This window comes from Aptenodytes patagonicus, chromosome W (assembly GCF_965638725.1).
Source record: "Aptenodytes patagonicus chromosome W, bAptPat1.pri.cur, whole genome shotgun sequence".
Lineage (NCBI taxonomy): Eukaryota > Metazoa > Chordata > Aves > Sphenisciformes > Spheniscidae > Aptenodytes > Aptenodytes patagonicus.
The window spans coordinates 30,273,963-30,293,092 of record NC_134981.1 but is presented as its reverse complement, the minus strand read 5'-3'; the positions used below and the strand labels follow the sequence as shown (position 1 = coordinate 30,293,092).

The 19,130-nt window shown below is 39.4% G+C and overlaps 1 pseudogene; it reads right to left on the bottom strand.

Annotated features, from left to right (window-relative positions):
- Positions 1-828: 828 nt before the first annotated feature.
- LOC143172223 (uncharacterized) overlaps positions 829-19,130 on the bottom strand; it is a 67,990-nt pseudogene continuing 49,688 nt past the window's right edge.

Sequence of the window (19,130 nt, the reverse complement as noted above, 5' to 3'; positions counted from 1 at the left end):
TGATCTTAAAGGTCCTTTCAACCTAAATGATCCTATGATTCTATGATTCTATAAGTTTTGCCAATATACTTCTATGTCCTTGTTCATTCTTGTGCCTCTTCACAAGTATTAACTATGATTTAATTTAATAGGTGCTAGATTATTAATGCATTTGTCAGTAGTGGTAACACATCATCATTTTCATTTCTCTCATACTCCTAAACAGGAAAAGTCTGATACTCCTTATTTTCCTCATTTATGAAATTGCATAGGTCTCAGCCTTATCATGCATAAGGCTTTATCATGCATACAGGCTTTTGCCTATTGTATCATTTATCTGTTTTTCAAACATTTTTCAAGAAAATATACCAATTTCAGTTAACAGCTCATATGCCATAATTTTGACTTGGAAGCCATAAATCTACATAATTCCATATTCCACATTTATTTTTAAAGGGATAAATTGACTATTTTAAATATAAATTGAAAGCTCCGGGCTATTTTCAGGGAAAGAAATAAAAAAAATACCTTTCCTTTCTCTCAGGGAGCAAAACTGTTTCATGGGCATGAGCTGCTCCAAAGTAAACAGCCCTGCCTAGATGGCAAGGGCAGCTGGGGAGAGAGGCTTTGGTCAAAGGCCTTCCTGCAGCAAGCTCTGCCACTTGAACAGTCATGGCACAGACACAATACTCAAACTGCTACACAGCACCACCATCGTGATCTCCTAGGAACTCAATGTCACTTAGTAGGCTCTTGAGACTAATCTCAACTGAGATTTGATAGCCTAAGACAAATTACACCTCCAGGCACCAGCATTTCTGAAACTGCCCATCATCCACAGTGTCTGCCTTAAGATTTTTCTTTTTTCCCCTCATAAATTATTTTAGGCTCCTGAAAGTGCAGCCGCACTAGAATGAAAATGCTGCATCCATTACTTGACATACATAGCTGTTCTTGATCATGGAGAGGCTCCAGAAGAATCTCATGTACTTGTCACTGAAGAATGGTGGTAACAGTGTGCATTCTTATCTAATGATCCCTTTTTATATAATTAGGTTGACTTGAAACACATGCCTCCAAGCGGCATGCTTCTGTTGTTTGTTATCATATTCATTCCTATGTAAAATGGAAGTGCTTCAGGAAGTACACTTATCTGGGAACTGTTATTAAAATCTTTTTCTCAAGCTGTATTTTCCAGAGGAGATATTCAAATATATTACTTGCAATCCTATTTTAAAAACAATTATATTAGATATTTACAAAAAAAAAAAAGTGAAACAGCAGAATTTACATCTACCTGCATCTTTGGAAGTTCTCAATTCAAGTAGCAACAGTTCTTTTTGCTTCTCTTCTGTATCTTGTATGGCAGAGACAGACTCCTGTTGACAAATACAGAAATGATAGTAAGAAGTAGAGCCAAGTGCAGTGTATAATACACAGGCCGTGATGCACGACCTGCAGGATAAGTATTGGTGGACTCAAGTCGTTCCAGGCAGGGAATTGCTGTATAAAGGCAATGGGGACGCTGGTATGATAGACGTACATAGTGCCAAGGGGCTGTCACAGCCTGGTTTTGCCCAGGCATTCAAACCAGTCCATGCTCAGAATCCCACCTCTGAGCGCACTGCAAGGATTAGACAGTGAATTTTACCATGACAGCTTCACCTAGACAATGTAGACATAGCCTACAGATATCAATAAGAGCTCTCCTAACATACAACTTGTGCAAAAATCTTCCCGGCTGTTTTAAATTAAGATTAAACAATTTCTAAATACCTTCATTATCATGAAGAAAAATCATTACACTTTCAAAGAGCCATTTTGGAAATGTGATGAAAAGCCTCAGGATTCCTGACCTTTTTCTATTCATATAAGCAATAAGAAATATATATGTGTTGACTACTATTTGTACAATAAGTGTAAGGGAATCATGAACAGAGAGAAGTGATAATATACAAACTTATCATATACTCTAAGCCACAGTTTACTGAGCATGATGCTGTTTTTTAGATACATTTTAAAGGGTTAGTTATTTAAATGATATTTTTATGTTATTCAGTCAGTAAATGATACTATACAGTACTACACTATGAAGCAGTATAACAAAACTCTTCTATTATCTATACTTACCATACTGTATTTCTTATGTTGTGGCTCCAAAGCTGCATCATCATTTTTACAGCACTCGTAACAATGACGTTTTGATCTTCTTGATCTAGAAGGATATTTCCTCTCTCTGCAATTAAGAAAAAATAAATAGAATTTAAAATGAAATTGCAGGAGCATAATAGGTTAGATATTAGCTAATACAGGTTACATAGATGCAATGGCAGATCACACTATGAAAAAATATCTTGTAAATGCAAATGAGATCAAATTTAGGTAGCATAAGGAAATAGTCTTTAAAGCTACTACTTTCGAAAATACAAGAAAATTATATGGATGATAACAAAAATCTGAAGAGCCAAATATGTCCTTATTCCTCAGATTCTCTCAGGAAAAAAACACCTCATGTTAATAGTTAATAGAGTTTAAAATTGCCAGGCAATATGCAGCTCTGCAAATCAGCAGCATTCTAATATTCAGTTTTTCCTTAAGACTACAAGGTAATCCTATGATTTACGTTACGAAACCAACATACCTGTAACCTCAACAGTTTCAACAGGAAGTACAGAGTCCATAGCACCATAAGACTTCAGCAGTTCCTTCATTTCATCATCACAAGCTTCATCCAAAGCACTTTTCCCTGAACTGTCCCTCTCACAGGGATTTGCTCCGTGCTGTAGTAGAATCCTGACTGCCTATTATATATTATTATTTGTACTGTGATTATTCTTGTTGTGGACTTATAATACAACCATATGTGTTGTATCTATCATAAGTCACAAATAATAAAGGTCCAAATAAGATACCCTTAAACTTGTTACACTTGCAGTCCCAGTTAAACGAACAAGTTTAATTGGCTCTTATCAACACAGACTTGTATCTTACACTTCTCATTTTTCCATTAAAATACACAAATAATTCACAACTTGTCGTTAAACCTACCATCTTTATGGTATTGTTATAACAATAGCCTAGCTACACACAAGACTCATTACCTTATTTTGGGGTCTGGATGGACTGGGCACAGACATACAAAATGCTCAACAGTCCAGCTTATCATCACATTCTGAATTTGATTTTTTTTCTCAGCAGAGTATGGATTATTTAGGGCTGATTTAAACTGGCCATCATCTAAGAGTACAGAAAGCAAGCATACTAGTGAGCTTAATTTTACTCTCAAGCCTACCTACAGGCAATAGCTTTGCAGCGTGGACTAGGCATATAAGGGATCACCCAGTTACTATTTATAGCAATGTTTTAACATATTGTCTCTGGTTTCTCTACATAACATTGTTGTGCTAACTTATGCGGTCTATTGCTTTGTACCTTTGAATGCCTTCAGACTGAGATTCAGGATGAGGTGACTCTTCCAAAGGTACCTTGCCACCTTGCTAGCAGTCATGCCTTTCTGATCCCAGCTCCTTGCTCCCTTTCTGACTGATTTCTCCTGCATAAATGCTGGACTTCTAATTCAGTGAGCTTTCTGAGTGCCTATAGAAATCCCCCAGCTTTTAATATAGGAAAAATGTATCATCAGATGTAGTGTTTATTTATAGCAGCGATTTTCTCTCATTCTTTTGCTAATATAATTTTGTCATGTTCTCACTGAAATGAAGGACAACCCAAACTACATACAGCTGAAAGACACCATCAGTAAGACTCCCCCATGTAGGGTTACCTTTTTATGGGAACTGTTCCCAGAAATATTTTTTGACAGTTGGCTCTTTAAAAACAACCACTCACAATCCTGTGAGCAGCCACTGGCAGGTGACTGTTGTTTGATCCATGCAATCTTAAGTGCTCTTAGAAATTTATTCCTTCTTTTGACTGTTGAAAAGACTTCACCATCTCTCCCACACTCATAAAATAAAATTTAAGTTGAGATGGATTTCCTTAACAGTAAATTGAAATATTTTTAAATAGGAATGAAGAAAACATTTATGGTTCAGAAAAATTTACAAAAGGGAAAAAATTATGACTGAATGTATTTTTTAAATATTAGATCTGATATTTTATTTGGTTATTGTGATACTTCTTTCACTTCAGTGGAGCTACTTCTGATTTTACATAATGTAGAATCATAGGTTTGGGTTGGAAAGGACCTTTAAAGATCATCTAGTCCAACCCCCCTGCCATGGGCAGGAACACCTTTCACTAGGTCAGGTTGCTCAAAGCCCCATCCAACCTGACTTTGAACACTTCCAATGATGGGGCATCCACAACTTTTCTGGGAAACCCATTCTAGTGTCTCACCACCCTCATTGTAAAGAATGTCTTTTTTGTAAAGGAAAAACCCTAAGCCTGCTGTTTAAAAATCAACCATTTTTTTCATTAACCAGCAAAGATTTTCTTCTTTTTCTGGCCTACAAAAGATCCCTGCTCTCTTTGGCAGTATTTTGTCTTCTGATCCATCTATTCAACTCCCATATGTTTCAACAGGAGGTGTATTCGTGAGAGCTTAATGAAATTATTCTGAGTGATCATTTATTTGCCAAAAAATGGATGTGTGGGCGTTACCAGAATTATTCATTGATTTTCGCTCAAATCGGGCAAAGATGTTTGTCTGAAAGGGTTAAATTTTGGAAAAATCTATTCCTTGTCTCTAAACATTCTGATTTTCTTTTTTAAATGATGTTTTGAGAGTTTAATTATGCTTGCTTTTAGTTTCTTTTAAAGGGAATATTATCTAACTCAAAACGTCTTTTTAAAACTCAAATTGAAAATGCTCAATGTTTCAGTATTATTTTAAAAAAGGCCAAAATGTGGGAGAGAACCATGGGGAGCTTCTGAATTGTTCTGATTTGTCCACTGGACTGAAAAAGTCAATTCTCACTATTGAAAAATAATTCTTTCTCTAATTTTGATCACTTCAAAGAATGTTGGTTTATTTCCTAAATGCAAATCTACACTAAAAATGTATTAGTAACTTTGACTTTCCTTATATAAACCAGGATTTTGCTTTGCTGACCCACTCCTGGAAATCAGGCTCAGGAAACCTAATATAAAAGAAAAATGTACCTCCAAATAATTGCCAGAAACAGCATCATGTATTGGCAAAATACCATCCAGACTTCTGCTGTTAACATTAGCACTGGCTTTCAGTAATTCTAAGATCGCTTCAGTAAAACCCCCATTGGAAGCTTCATGAATTGCTGTCCAACCTAATAAAAGCAATATGACACATACAGCATGCATCTGATTTGAAAACATCCACACAGATCACTAATTAGCAATTATACATTTTGCTGTGTTTGCTGTGCTATAAACAATGGACTACTCTCTTTAAGATAAATCTTAAAAAATCATCCTGAAATGCTAAGATAAATTATTCCCTGTGTAATTCAGTTTACTTTAGAGAAAAATGTATCCAATATTAACCAGGAAAAAAAATTACTTATAGAATAGACTAGACTAGACTAGAAGGGAATAGAATAGAAGGGAATGGAAGGGAATGGAATAGAAGGGAATAGAATAGAACAGAATAGAATATTTCAGTTGGAAGGGACCTATAACAATCATCTAGTCCAACTGCCTGACCAATTCAGGGCTGACCAAAAGTTAAAGCATGTTATTAAGGGCATTGTCCAAATGCCTCTTAAACACTGACAGGCTTGGGGCATCGACCACCTCTCTAGGAAGCCTGTTCCAGTGTTTGACCACCCTCTCAGTAAAGAAATGCTTCCTAATGTCCAGTCTAAACCTCCCCTGGCACAGCTTTGAACCATTTCCACGCGTCCTGTCACTGGATACCAGGGAGAAGAGCTCAACTGCTTCGTCTCCACTTCCCCTCCTCAGGAAGCTGTAGAGAGCAATGAGGTCACCCCTCAGCCTCCTTTTCTCCAAACTAGACAAGCCCAGAGTCCTCGGTCGCTCCTCATAGGACTTGCCTTCCAGCCCTTTCACCAGCTTTGTTGCCTTCCCCTGGACGCATTCAAGGACCTTCACATCCTTCTTAAATTGTGGGGCCCAGAACTGCACACAATACTCGAGGTGAGGCCGCACCAACGCTGAATACAGCGGGATAATCACCTCTCTTGACCGGCTGGTTATACCGTGCTTGATGCACCCCAGGACGTGGTTTGCCCTCTCGGCTGCCAGGGCACACTGCTGACTCATATTGAGCCTGCTGTTGACCAGCACCCCCAGATCCCTTTCTGCAGGGCTGCTCTCCAGCCACTCCTCTCCCAATTTATACTTGTGCCCGGCATTACTCCGTCCTAGGTGCAGGATCTGGCATTTGGACTTGTTAAATTTCATCCCATTAATCATTGCCCAATTTTCTAATACACTACTAAAAATAATAAAAGAAACAAAACAATAGAGTAGAAAGAATCTAAGAACTCAGAAGCATAATATTAATAGTCTGATTTCTAAACCCAGTGGCATTTTATAACACCAAGTCTGCAGGGGATCCAGAATAGAATACCATCCATTCTGAGACTACAAAAATAGAAATGCATTATACATTTAGGTAGAAAAAAGGAAAAAATAATCTTGTCATCTGATTTTTGTCCTCATTTCCTAAGGAAATAAGATTTGTGAATGTGCTTCACGTGTATATATTCATGTGCATAAGCATCAGTTCTCCTGCCAAACTTTCAAGTCCACTTTCCGTACATATCTCTGAAAATGTGCTCTTCAGCAGAGGAGCAAGACCCGATTAATGTCCCTGCTGAAGGAAAGGCTGCATTCGCTCCACACTGAGACACAAATCCAGGGATTCACTGATTGTGCTTGTACTTGTCGAATGACTTCCTTCCCTCCCCTCCCTCCCCCATTTGAAAAGTTTGGGATCGAATTCTAAATTTATATATGTAGATACACCTTTTCTTACCAATAATCCCACACATCAGGAGAGAAAAAATGAATTTCAAGCAGTCATAAAAACATCAAAAATCCTATGACTCTCCACGGTTTATCACATACCCCATCGCTATAAGGGTTTCATATAAACACTGTATGTGAGGAATGTGTGCATGCATGTATGCATTTATGAGCACTCATATGTAGTTATAAAAGCATTCTTGCTAATCACTGTAATGTATTTCCAAGAATTCCTATGTGTTCTTTGAAATTGTGTGTTATAACAACATTTGAATGAAATATTTTAAAAGAAACAACCTGTGTTTATTTAACAAATATGTAACAATAATGAAGAGAAGATATTTTCTACAGCATTCTGGCTTAATAGTTTCAACAATCACATTATATCACAATTATATCATAAATCAAGAATCCATAATTATATTAAAATTACACAAAATATATAAAACCATATATACTATAAATTATATAAAATTGTATCATAAAACAAGTCCATAAGAGAGTAATATTCAAACCTGCATAGTCCTGTTCATTGACACTAATTCCAGATGATATTAGAGTTTTCACCAAAGACAAATCTCCTCTCCTAGCAGCAATATGCAGATGAGTTTCTCCTTTTGCATTTCTCTTCTTTTTCATCTTTTTCCCAGCTCTTGTATTACAGGTACCATGCAAAATTACAGCTTCTTTTCTGGTAGATAGGGAGGATTCTAAACACATATTGGATGTTCATTAGGAACAACAAAAAATGTTTCATTATAAACAAGGAATTAAGCTTCAGAACTCATTTGAATTAACGTAAATGTGTGCAATACTGTTGCCTTAATTGTTCAATAACATTAATTGACTACATCAAAAGGTTAGAAGGTACTGCATAACAGATAACAAATAGACCCTGCTCAGATTACAAATAGACTCTATGCAAAAGAATTTACAGTTCAAATCTAGATGACTTAACAAGGGTACAATGGATTAGGGATCAATGGAAAAGGTAACAAGGTTGAACCGTCTTATATTGTATAGAGATAGCAAGCATGTCACATTTCTCCATGGACTGCTTTTAAGTTACCAGGCATGCCTGCTAAATATATAAAGTATATACATAAAGGTATTTAAGAAACTATTAAAAAGTGAAGACTTGACCATCACCTCTTTTCCATTCCTGATTCTGTATCAGGAGAGACGTTTCTACATAAGGTATTTTTACACCTGTGGTGTGAAAAAGTCCTATAGACTGATTACAAATCTTTGACTAATGTCGAGTGACATAGCTGAACTGCCTTTTAATTAAACCTGTGCAGGATCGGACTCATGACTGTAAATAAACTTGATTTAATCCTTCTCTTATTGGTTCACAAACTAAACAACATCCGCTTTAAATTTTATCATGTGATTATCAGACAGGACCTAATTCTGAGGCTTCAGGTAACAGACATATCAAATTGTAAGATACACAAAGAAAAAACAGATTTAAAAAGCACTGATTCTGCATATAGAGTAAGGACAACCCCTTCACCCAAACTGTTACCAAAAAGACAGTGTGTATAAATCTTCAAAAGCTCTACCACACGTTAGCTTTTTTTCACTCCTGTTCCTGCTAATACTGTGCTATCAGATTTTTTTTTAAATTCACTAGGTTCTTTCTCTAATTTCTTGAAAATCTGTAATTTATCCAAAAAAGATAAGTGTAAGGTTTTAAATAAGCATTTTGCAACTCTTATCCATGTTTTTTTTAATTATTCATATGAACAATTAGCTACTGCATCCCAAGCATTTCCTCTTCTCATCAGACAAGCTATCTTCTCAAATATTTCCAGTTATCAGTATCCATTGCTATCAAACATCTTCCATGATTTGGCAGCTGCCTTTTTTTGGGCTCCTTCTGCCTTCTGGAAAATCTGCTTTTCCAAGGTTTCCTTTAAGGTAAACTACTGAGCCTGTCATCCAAGACTGTTTGGAAGAATATGAAAGACATACTGCAACTATATTAAAGACAGACATATAGTGAGGATATATCCATACTAATTTTAAACTAGCTTGTTCAGGTACTGCTGCAGCCAGACCATGGCAGCATGGAGCTCACCGTAGGCTATTCTAACCTGTCAGAAAGCATTCAGGCAGCCCTCACTGCATTGGGGGTGCTTGGCCCACACCATAGAAGAGCTAAAGACTTCCTTTTTTAAATGAAAACTGAGATTCTAGAGCACACAGAGGGGTCACATTATTGAAATACTCTTCCAATCTGAGACCTACTTTTTCTGTAAGATAATGTATTGTGTTTTGTCTAAAAGCTTCTGGGTCTGAACTCCCAAAGCAATCATCCACTTTATGGTTCTTGCTTTTTTTCCCCCTTTGATTCATGGGAGAATGTCCTAGGGACTCTTTAGAGATGTAGGAGGGGAAAAAAAAGGCACACAACAGCCCATTAAGCTAATGACCCTTAGCAATATCGGCTGCAAATGAACAGAAATAATTGCAAAGTTTTCCAGTTAAGTTGTCATGCGCAAGATTTTTCTTCATGCTTGTTAGGAAACATTTGCAAAAGCATAATGGGACATTGGTATGTGAATCACAAAACACTGGTTCTCCATGGAGTGCATTGCCAGGTGGGTCATGAGCAGGAAAGATCAGGAATTTGGCAAATACAAAATCCAGTCTGTGCACGTACAAAGATAAGGTGGAGAGATTACAGTAACCAGCAGTTAGACTAGATTAGGCTGCCATACTTCAACAACTTCAAGGACATCCTCCTTCAAACAGACATTTGAATACTTCATCATTGGTCTATGAGTAATTCTTTTCACAGATCAAACTATAAGAAAAGAAGCAAGCTGTTCATACCTTCATTCTGTATAAGCAGAATAGGAATGTTGAGAGCCTAGTAAGTGACTGATTGTAGATTAAATGACTGCATCATTTAGGAAGAAAAGTTTTTTATTCAAGAATAGAATAATATAAGAAAGACCACTGGGACGCAGGAACAATCAGATGAGATACAAAAGCCAGTTAATGAAGAAGAGGCATGAGACAGCAAAAAATCTGAAAACCCCACAAGCCAGAAAACATTATCCCATCTTCTACTTTTTTCTGCTGCAATCTGAATGCCATTGTCCCGGTCTCCAAAGCTATTAATGTCTTCAGCTATGTAAAGAGCTATACTTTCTCCCATCATCTCTCAAACAGCAACATTCTCCTGGGATGAAAGAAATAATTAAATTTTAGCTGAATAAAATATTACCTGAAGAATCTCTTTTGAGAGAAAAAGTGATCTGTGAAATGATATTCCAGAGGAGACCAAAATGTAAGACACATGTTTGGGATAAAGTTTTTTTTAAAAATCATAACTGTATATATAGGAGGCAAAAATATATTAATGTACATAGACCTCATTATAAAGATCGAGCAGGAATATAGGAGCTGAAAAAAAGGACACCTGTAGGGAAAGGAATCATTTCTATGTTCAATGTTTATTCTTAGCAGTGGATGATGACATGTATCAGATATGCCATGTTTGTTTTTTTCCCAGAATTAAGTAAAAAGGGATACCTACAACAGGAGGAACCAATTTGGAGATAGGAAAGCTAAGTACTGACACTGCCAAATACTGGAGAACAGTAAGTAACAAGAAGCACCTACGCCTTTCCTTCTCCCCTCCACTTCCAAAAGAAAACAGGAGCTTGCAGTCCAGAAACTCAAGAGAGCAGGAACCTAAAATGGGTTGAAAACTAGCAACCACCTGAGATGGCAAGAGGAAACAGCATTCTGTACAGCTGAAGGCAGAAGAGGACAAGAAGATAGTGACTATCAAAGAAAAAAGGATCAGCAAGAACTTCACATAATTTCCTGAATGTTTTTTGTCATGACGCAATGAGTGTTACAGGACATTGCAGAGATTGGCTGATGACTCCTTAATTCAACATATAAGACTAGCGAGCATCCAGTCAAAAGTCTCCAAAGAGAAGTCAGTCCTTGCCAGAGAAGACAGAAACAGAAATAATATTCTGCAAGACACAACAGTTTTTCATAGATGTCAAGCCAAGTATAGTTATGCAAGACAAGTTTCTGAAATCAGTGCGAACACTCTACTGATGTTACTTGCAATAACAACTTTGCATTATGGGACTCTTCTTAAATCAAAGACAATTTCAAATAATTTGAAAAATAAAAATGCTGGAAGAAGAGGATGTCCAAATAATCTTGCGACAAATCCTCTCTGTCCTGCAAGCAGAGTAAGTGGTGTCCCATCTATAGAATAATAAGCCACCACCTATGAAACAAGACACTTATACAGACAGATGGTCTCTGTCTCAAGGAAAAAGTCCAGTCCTCTACGGATCAGTCAGTAGGGTACTAAGCAAACAACAAAAAGAGGTAAACAAATGAGTATGTTGATAGTATGTGTGCAGGTGTATTTGTCCATATTGTGCATGTGTGTATGGGTGGGTGTGTATAGTTGTTATAAATATTATTTTAAGTACACATACTGTTATATCAGGGGGATGGAACACCTCTCCTATGAAGAAAGGCTGAGAGAGTTGGGGTTGTTCAGCCTAGAGAAGAGAAGGCTTCGGGGAGACCTTATTGCAGCCTATCAGTACTTAAAGGGGGCTTATGAAAAAGATGGCGGCAAACTTTTTAGCAGGGCCTGTTGCGACAGGACAAGGGGGAATGGCTTTAAACTAAAGGGGGGTAGATTTAGACTAGATATAAGGAAGAAATTTTTTACGCTGAGGGTGGTGAAGCACTGGAACAGGTTTCCCAGAGAGGTGGTGGATGCCCCGTCCCTGGAAACATTCAAGGTCAGGTTGGACGGGGCTCTGAGCAACCTGATTTAGTTGAAGATGTCCCTGCCCACGACAGGGGGGTTGGACTAGCTGACCTTTAGAGGTCCCTTCCAACCCAAACTATTCTATGATTCTATATACACTGGTTTTAAAAGCATTTAATGGATGTAGGAGCATGAATCCCATTGATTTTCAAAATATATATGATCTACTTAATGCTAGCATTTATTTATATCCCACTCAAAGGTAACTAAAGTTTGACCAATAGACCACAGCAACACATAACTGCAGTCCAAGGAAGAAACTAAAAATTTTTGCTGCACACACTTGGAAAGAAAAAATCAAATGTTATATCCACACACATACACATGCATTCACACATACTTCTATAAACCTATACATATAAAATACACCTTTTCCTATGTATATATATACAAAGTATACATTTACACTGTAACAGAGTAGTTATTTGAAAGGGACAGTTTCACAGAGCTGGAAACAATTATAAAAAAAAACAGTTTGAAGAAAAAATCTCAGCAGAAAAATATAAATAATAGCTAGGAAGTATTTCACAACATATCCCACACTCAAGATGAAAAGCTGCACCAATTCAAAAATTAACCTGGCTTAGGAAGGGAATTAGAGAGCAATAGTAAATGAGAAATGAAAAAATGGGAACTGAATAGTAGCAAATATAAATAAGGAGTTGTAGAAAACTGCTATGGAAAACAAAAGATTACAAGGAGGTAGTCACAGCCAGCTAAAGTCCTAAGAAGGCAGAATTTTAAAATTGATCAAAACCGAAAAAAATTCCCCAATCTCTTAATTACTCGAGAGAAATGACAAAATTGTCTAAGATAATCAGAAAAGACAAATACTCTATTCTGTATCAAGGCAAAGCTACACAAGAAATTCCTATCATCTAATGACACAATTCATTTCAACCTAAGTTAAGAAGAATGCCAAATGATATGAAGATAAACATTTTTGAATCAGTGGTCCAGATATATTACATTTAAAAGTTTTAAGAGAGGAGGGATTCCATCTGAACCATGGGTTTTGGTTTTAGTAAGTCTTGAGTGCTATGGAGGTTCCAGAAAGAACCAGAGTACACAAAATGACTGTCAGTTTATGAAAAAAGCAGTAAGTGAAAAATACTTGGGGGTTATGATGAGTAATCAGTTAGACCAGAGCTTTATTGTGATGGTAAGGCTACAAGATAAATGCAAATCTTAGACATGGGATGAAACTGCTAAACAGAAAGCTGTATGTGCAGGCAGAAGAGAATATACTTGTCGGAGGATGCTAGATCCTTATCCTCATATAAGTAGGTTTGTTTATATACTACAGCTAAAACCAAATGTACCAGTACAATCAGAGCCTATGCTGATTTGTGCCTCATGAGGATATAGTCTATAAAATATAAGTGGATATATGTGTGCCAAATATATGGAAAGCCAGGTTTTATTCTTTAATCTGTGATACGTAAAATAATTAACTGAGGATCAATTTAGTGTTATTTTAAACTCTCACTTATGTAACATAGTTAACTAAGGATCAATTTACTGTTATTTTAAGCTCTCAGTTATGATTCTGCATCCCCTCAATTACAATGCTGAAAAGACTGATGAATATAACATAAACAAAACAGAGTAAGTATGTGCATTGTGTAAAATACAGTACAGAAGTTCTGGAAATATTTCAAGTATTTGGAACTCACAAGAGTATTTGCTCAATATGCTATATATATTTACAAACTTTCCCTTGTGTGTTACAAAAAGCCTTCTTCCTATATGACTGGAAAAAAAACAACACTCTCTTTATAAAATATTATTAACCTTTCACCTGATTTCTTGGATGTTTGCTGTTTTGATGCTTGACAGAATTGTGATTGATTAGATGAAAGCTTGTTTTTACTGCTACTGGAACAAGAGTCTGTCTTTTGGTTTGTCTCATAGAATCATAGAATAGTTTGGGTTGGAAGGGACCTCTAAAGGTCATCTAGTCCAACCCCCCTGCCGTGGGCAGGGACATCTTCAACTAGATCAGGTTGCTCAGAGCCCCGTCCAACCTGACCTTGAATGTTTCCAGGGACGGGGCATCCACCACCTCTCTGGGAAACCTGTTCCAGTGCTTCACCACCCTCAGCATAAAAAATTTCTTCCTTATATCTAGTCTAAATCTACCCCCCTTTAGTTTAAAGCCATTCCCCTTTGTCCTGTTGCAACAGGCCCTGCTAAAATGTTTGCCGCCATCTTTTTCATAAGCCCCCTTTAAGTACTGATAGGCTGCAATAAGGTCTCCCCGAAGCCTTCGCTTCTCTAGGCTGAACAACCCCAACTCTCTCAGCCTTTCTTCATAGGAGAGGTGTTCCATCCCCCTGATCATTTTCATGGCCCTCCTCTGGACCCGCTCCAACAGGTCCGTGTCTTTCTTATGCTGAGGGCTCCAGAGCTGGACGCAGTACTCCAAGTGGGGTCTCACCAGAGCAGAGTAGAGGGGCAGAATCACCTCCCTCGACCTGCTGGCCACGCTTCTTTTGATGCAGCCCAGGATAAGGTTGGCCTTCTGGGCTGCGAGCGCACATTGCTGGCTCATGTCCAGCTTTTCATCCACCAGTACCCCCAAGTCCTTCTCGGCAGGGCTGCTCTCAATCCCTTCATCCCCCAGCCTGTATTGATACCAGGGGTTGCCCCGACCCAGGTGCAGGACCTTGCACTTGGCCTTGTTAAACCTCATGAGGTTCACACGGGCCCACTTCTCAAGCTTGTCCAGGTCCCTCTGGATGGCATCCCGTCCCTCTGGCGTGTCGACCGCACCACTCAGATTGGTGTCATCTGCAAACTTGCTGAGGGTGCACTCGATCCCACTGTCTATGTCATTGATGAAGATATTAAACAGTACCGGTCCCAATACGGACCCCTGCGGGACGCCACTCATCACCAATCTCCATCTGGACATTGGGCCGTTGACCACTGCCCTCTGGATGCGACCATCCAACCAATTCCTCACCCACCGGACAGTCCACCCATCAAATCCATACCTCTCCAGTTTAGAGAGAAGGATGTTGGGGGGGACCGTGTCAAAGGCCTTACAGAGGTCCAGACAGACGACATCTGTAGCCCTTCCCGTGTCCACTGATGTAGTCACTCCATCATAGAAGGCCACTAGGTTATTCAGGCAGGACTTGCCCTTGGTGAAGCCATGCTGGCTGTCTCGAATCACCTCCCTGTCCTCCATGTGCCTTAGCATAGCTTCCAGGAGGATCTGTTCCATGATCTTCCCAGGCACAGAGGTGAGACTGACTGGCCTGTAGTTCCCCGGGTCTTCCTTTTTTCCCTTTTTAAAAATGGGGGTTATGTTTCCCCTTTTCCAGTCAGTGGGAACTTCACCGGACTGCCACGACTTCTCAAGTACGATGGATAGTGGCTTAGCAACTTCATCCGCCAGTTCCTTCAGGACCCGCGGATGGATCTCATCGGGTCCCATGGACTTGTGCACCTTCAGGTGCCTTAGATGGTCTCGAACCTGGTGTTCTCCCACAGTGGGCGGCTCTTCATTCTCCCAGTCCCCGCCTTTGCCTTCTGCGGCTTGGGCGGTGAGGCTCGAGCACTTGCTGGTGAAGACCGAGGCAAAAAAGTCATTGAGTACCTCCGCCTTCTCCGTGTCCCGGGTAACCAGGTCTCCTGTTTCGTTCCGGAGAGGGCCCACATTTTCCCTCGTCTTCCTTTTATCCCCGACGTACCTATAGAATCTTTTATTGTTGCCCTTGATGTCCCTGGCCAGATTTAATTCTGTCAGGGCTTTAGCTTTCCTAACCTGATCCCTGGCTGCTCGGACAATTTCTCTGTATTCCTCCCAGGCTACCTGTCCTTGCTTCCACCCTCTGTAGGCTTCCTTTTTGTGTTGGAGTTTGTCCAGGAGCTCCTTGCTCATCCACGCGGGCCTCCTGGCGTTTTTGCCCCATCTTTGTTGGGATGCATCGCTCCTGAGCTTGAAGGAGGTGATCCTTGAATATTACCCAGCTTTCTTGGGCCCCTCTTCCCTCCAGGGCTTTGTCCCATGGCACTCTACCAAGCAGGTCCCTGAAGAGGCCAAAGTCTGCTCTCCTAAAGTCCAGGGTAGTGAGCTTGCTCTGCGCCCTCCTCGGTGCCCTAAGGATCTTGAACTCCACCATTTCGTGGTCGCTGCAGCCCAGGCTGCCCTTGAGCTTCACATTCCCCACCAGCCCCTCCTTGTTGGTGAGAACAAGGTCCAGCATAGCACCTCTCCTCGTTGGCTCCTCTACCACTTGGAGAAGGAAGTTATCATTGATGCATTCCAGGAACCTCCCGGATTGCTTATGCCCTGCCGTGTTGTCCCTCCAACAGATGTCGGGGTGGTTGAAGCCCCCCATGAGGACCAGGGCTTGTGAGCGTGAGACTGCTCCTATCTGTCTATAGAGGGCCTCATCCGCTTGGTCTTCCTGGTCAGGTGGCCTGTAGCAGACCCCCACCGTAATGTCACTTGTCCCCGCCTTCCCTTTAATCCTGACCCATAAGCTCTTGGTCGGCTCCTCATCCATCCCCAGGCAGAGCTCCATGCACTCCAGCTGGTCATTGACATAGAGGGCGACACCCCCTCCTCGTCTCCCCTGCCTGTCCTTCCTAAAGAGCCTGTATCCCTCCATCCCAACACTCCAATCATAGGAGCCATCCCACCACGTCTCCGTGATGCCAATAAGGTCGTAGCCCTGCAGGCGTGCGCACGTCTCTAACGCCTCTTGTTTATTCCCCATGCTACATACGTTTGCATAGAGGCATTTAAGTTGGGCCCCCGATGAAGCTGTCTTACTGGCTGGAGTTCCTTTGTGCTGCTCTTCAGGCCCTCGCCTGCTGACCTGCATTCCTTCTCCAGGCTCTGGGCATCTATTGCTGGCCCTGGAGTCAAACCGGTAGGAGTGGGATGGATTGAGGTTCCCCTCCCCCGGCATCTCTAGTTTAAAGCCCTCTTCACCAGCTTGGCAAGCCTATGACTGAAGATGCTCTTCCCCTCCTCTGACAGATGGACCCCGTCAGCCCCCAGTAGACCAGGTTTCTCAAAGCGAGTCCCATGGTCTCCTGAGAGTCTAATCTTACTCTTTTAGTTTGGACGGCTTCTGTTTCAGTAAACTGTGAGAACATGTTGCTCTTTGTATTTCCTTCTTCTTCATTTTTCTTCATTTTTTTCAGTGCCTTCTGTTCCGCTTACTCCAGCAATCACTCCATCTGTTGGTTTAACAGAAGAACTTAGTATCTATCTGTGGCATAATTTCAGAAATGTTAATTGATGTTAGAATGAATGTCAAAATGACCACCTAGTCTAGGTTAAAAAATGCCTGTGATACCGAGTATAAAGGAACACCGAAGAGACATATGGTTCTCTTTATTGAAGTAATGTAGCCAAGTTTGACGTACCCTGTGAATAGATAAGCTAGACATTCAGTAGACAAAAGAGGACCTTGAAACTTTATATCTTGAGGAAGAATTTGTGCAAGCAAAATTGTGCAACCGAGCCAAAGAACAAACTGTGCATACGCAAAGACTGTATGCAAAGACACGGTGAGGGAGACTATCAATGACCACCAGAGGACCCCGGAAGACCATCAATAGGCATAAGAGCACATGCGTCAAAGATTTTTACATATGTTAATGAGTTCCAGGAAAGAGCATGAATATGTTAATCACTTCTCGGAAATCTAATGAATATGTATATTCTAACTGTACATAACTTCTATAATTGAGCATCTTGGCGCACACACTAGGTGGAGCGATCCCCTGTGTGCCCGGCGCCGCAATAAAGAATGCCTGCTTTCTAAAACTCCAAATTGAGTCTTAGAGAGTTTTTAATTTGATGACACCTGCAGTAACTCACACAATTTTTGAAAATATTTTAACATAATAAATACTTTATCCACTATTCACCATATGTTAATGTATTGAGATTGAACCCAAAACAGTTCAAAGATTCTTTTGTGAAAATATGTCCTTTATTGATTCTTAAATATTAAAAAATAATAAGGTACTTAAGAATTTCATTCTAATTATTTTAATGAACATTGCAGTCACATTTTGATAAATACAATGGGGATTTGGATATAAAATAGCCCCCAAAAATACAAAGCAAAAATGACTAAATAGTTAATCTGGCATGGTGGACTGTACCACAACACATTCCATGTGTCTGCTCTTTATTTATGGCAATATACATACTCTGGAGATCCACAGCTTTTTTTTTTTTTTTTTTTTATAAAATACACAGAATGCTTACAACAAACATAAAATAATTATTTTCAAACAAAGCATGGCACCTGTTTTCTGGGAGGTTTCTTTCTGCATATTTTTCACAATCTGAAATGAATAAGGAGACTTCTTGTCTGCATTAACATTGAAATGCAAATCTGCTTTTGAATTGGTCTCCTGAAGATCCTCTTGCTTTCGTTTAATTTGAAGTGCTTCCTTTTCAGGTAGTTGTAAAGCTATAGGCTCGATTTCTAAACTACTAGCATTTTCGGTTTCAATGTGACATCCTTCAGCACTTTCTTCTGCATTAAGCAGGATCCTCCCTCCTTTCTCTGGTTGTGGAGCCTTTTGTTCAATGGTGCTTAGTACACCACTGGTAGAATTCTAAGGACTTCCAGAAACACTTTCTCCATTAGTAGCTGCTAAAAGCTCATGTGCTAACAGTATTTCTGCATTTGTTTGAAGTGTCTGTTTAGTGCAGCTGGTTCCATCTTCAGATATATTAGTATAAATGTTTTGCACCTCTTTTACAATAGTCTGTTGCAATATGTCCATTCAGTCTGAATCAGTAAGATTTGCACATGCTGGTTCTGACTCATCTGTCTGTAAGGAAATCTGTTCAAAGGCAAAGAGAGTTTTAAACTTAGAGCCTCTCCATTAATTTTGTTTCCATCAACATCAGATTTAACTTGGTTTGTCAATTTTTGCAAAGAAATAATTTGTTCTGAAGGTATTCTCATATCAGTATTTAGATTCCTGTCACTCAAACTATTACTGTTACTCTGCTTGAGACTATGTTGATCACTGTCATAACTCTTGATTTCCTGTCATAACATTAAAACAGATACATTATGAGAGGAAGTCAAAGCAAGTATTGACTGAAAATCAAGTTCTGTTAAATCAGTAGTCTGAGAATGCTGTGCAGTCACTTTTTCTCCAGAAACCAATAATGTGAGGCAATGCAAACTGGTGATCTCCTCCCCTGTTGACAGAAGTTGCTGAGCTTCCACCAGTTCTGTCCTTTTCTTCTGTAAATGGATTTTCACTGTTACACTGTTGAATTCACGTTCCTTTTGCAATTCTGTCTGATTTAGCAAGCTCAGTTTTCCTACAGCATTAACTAGGATGCAACAATTATGATTAGAAACATCAACAGTGTTGCCCATTTCATTAGGTC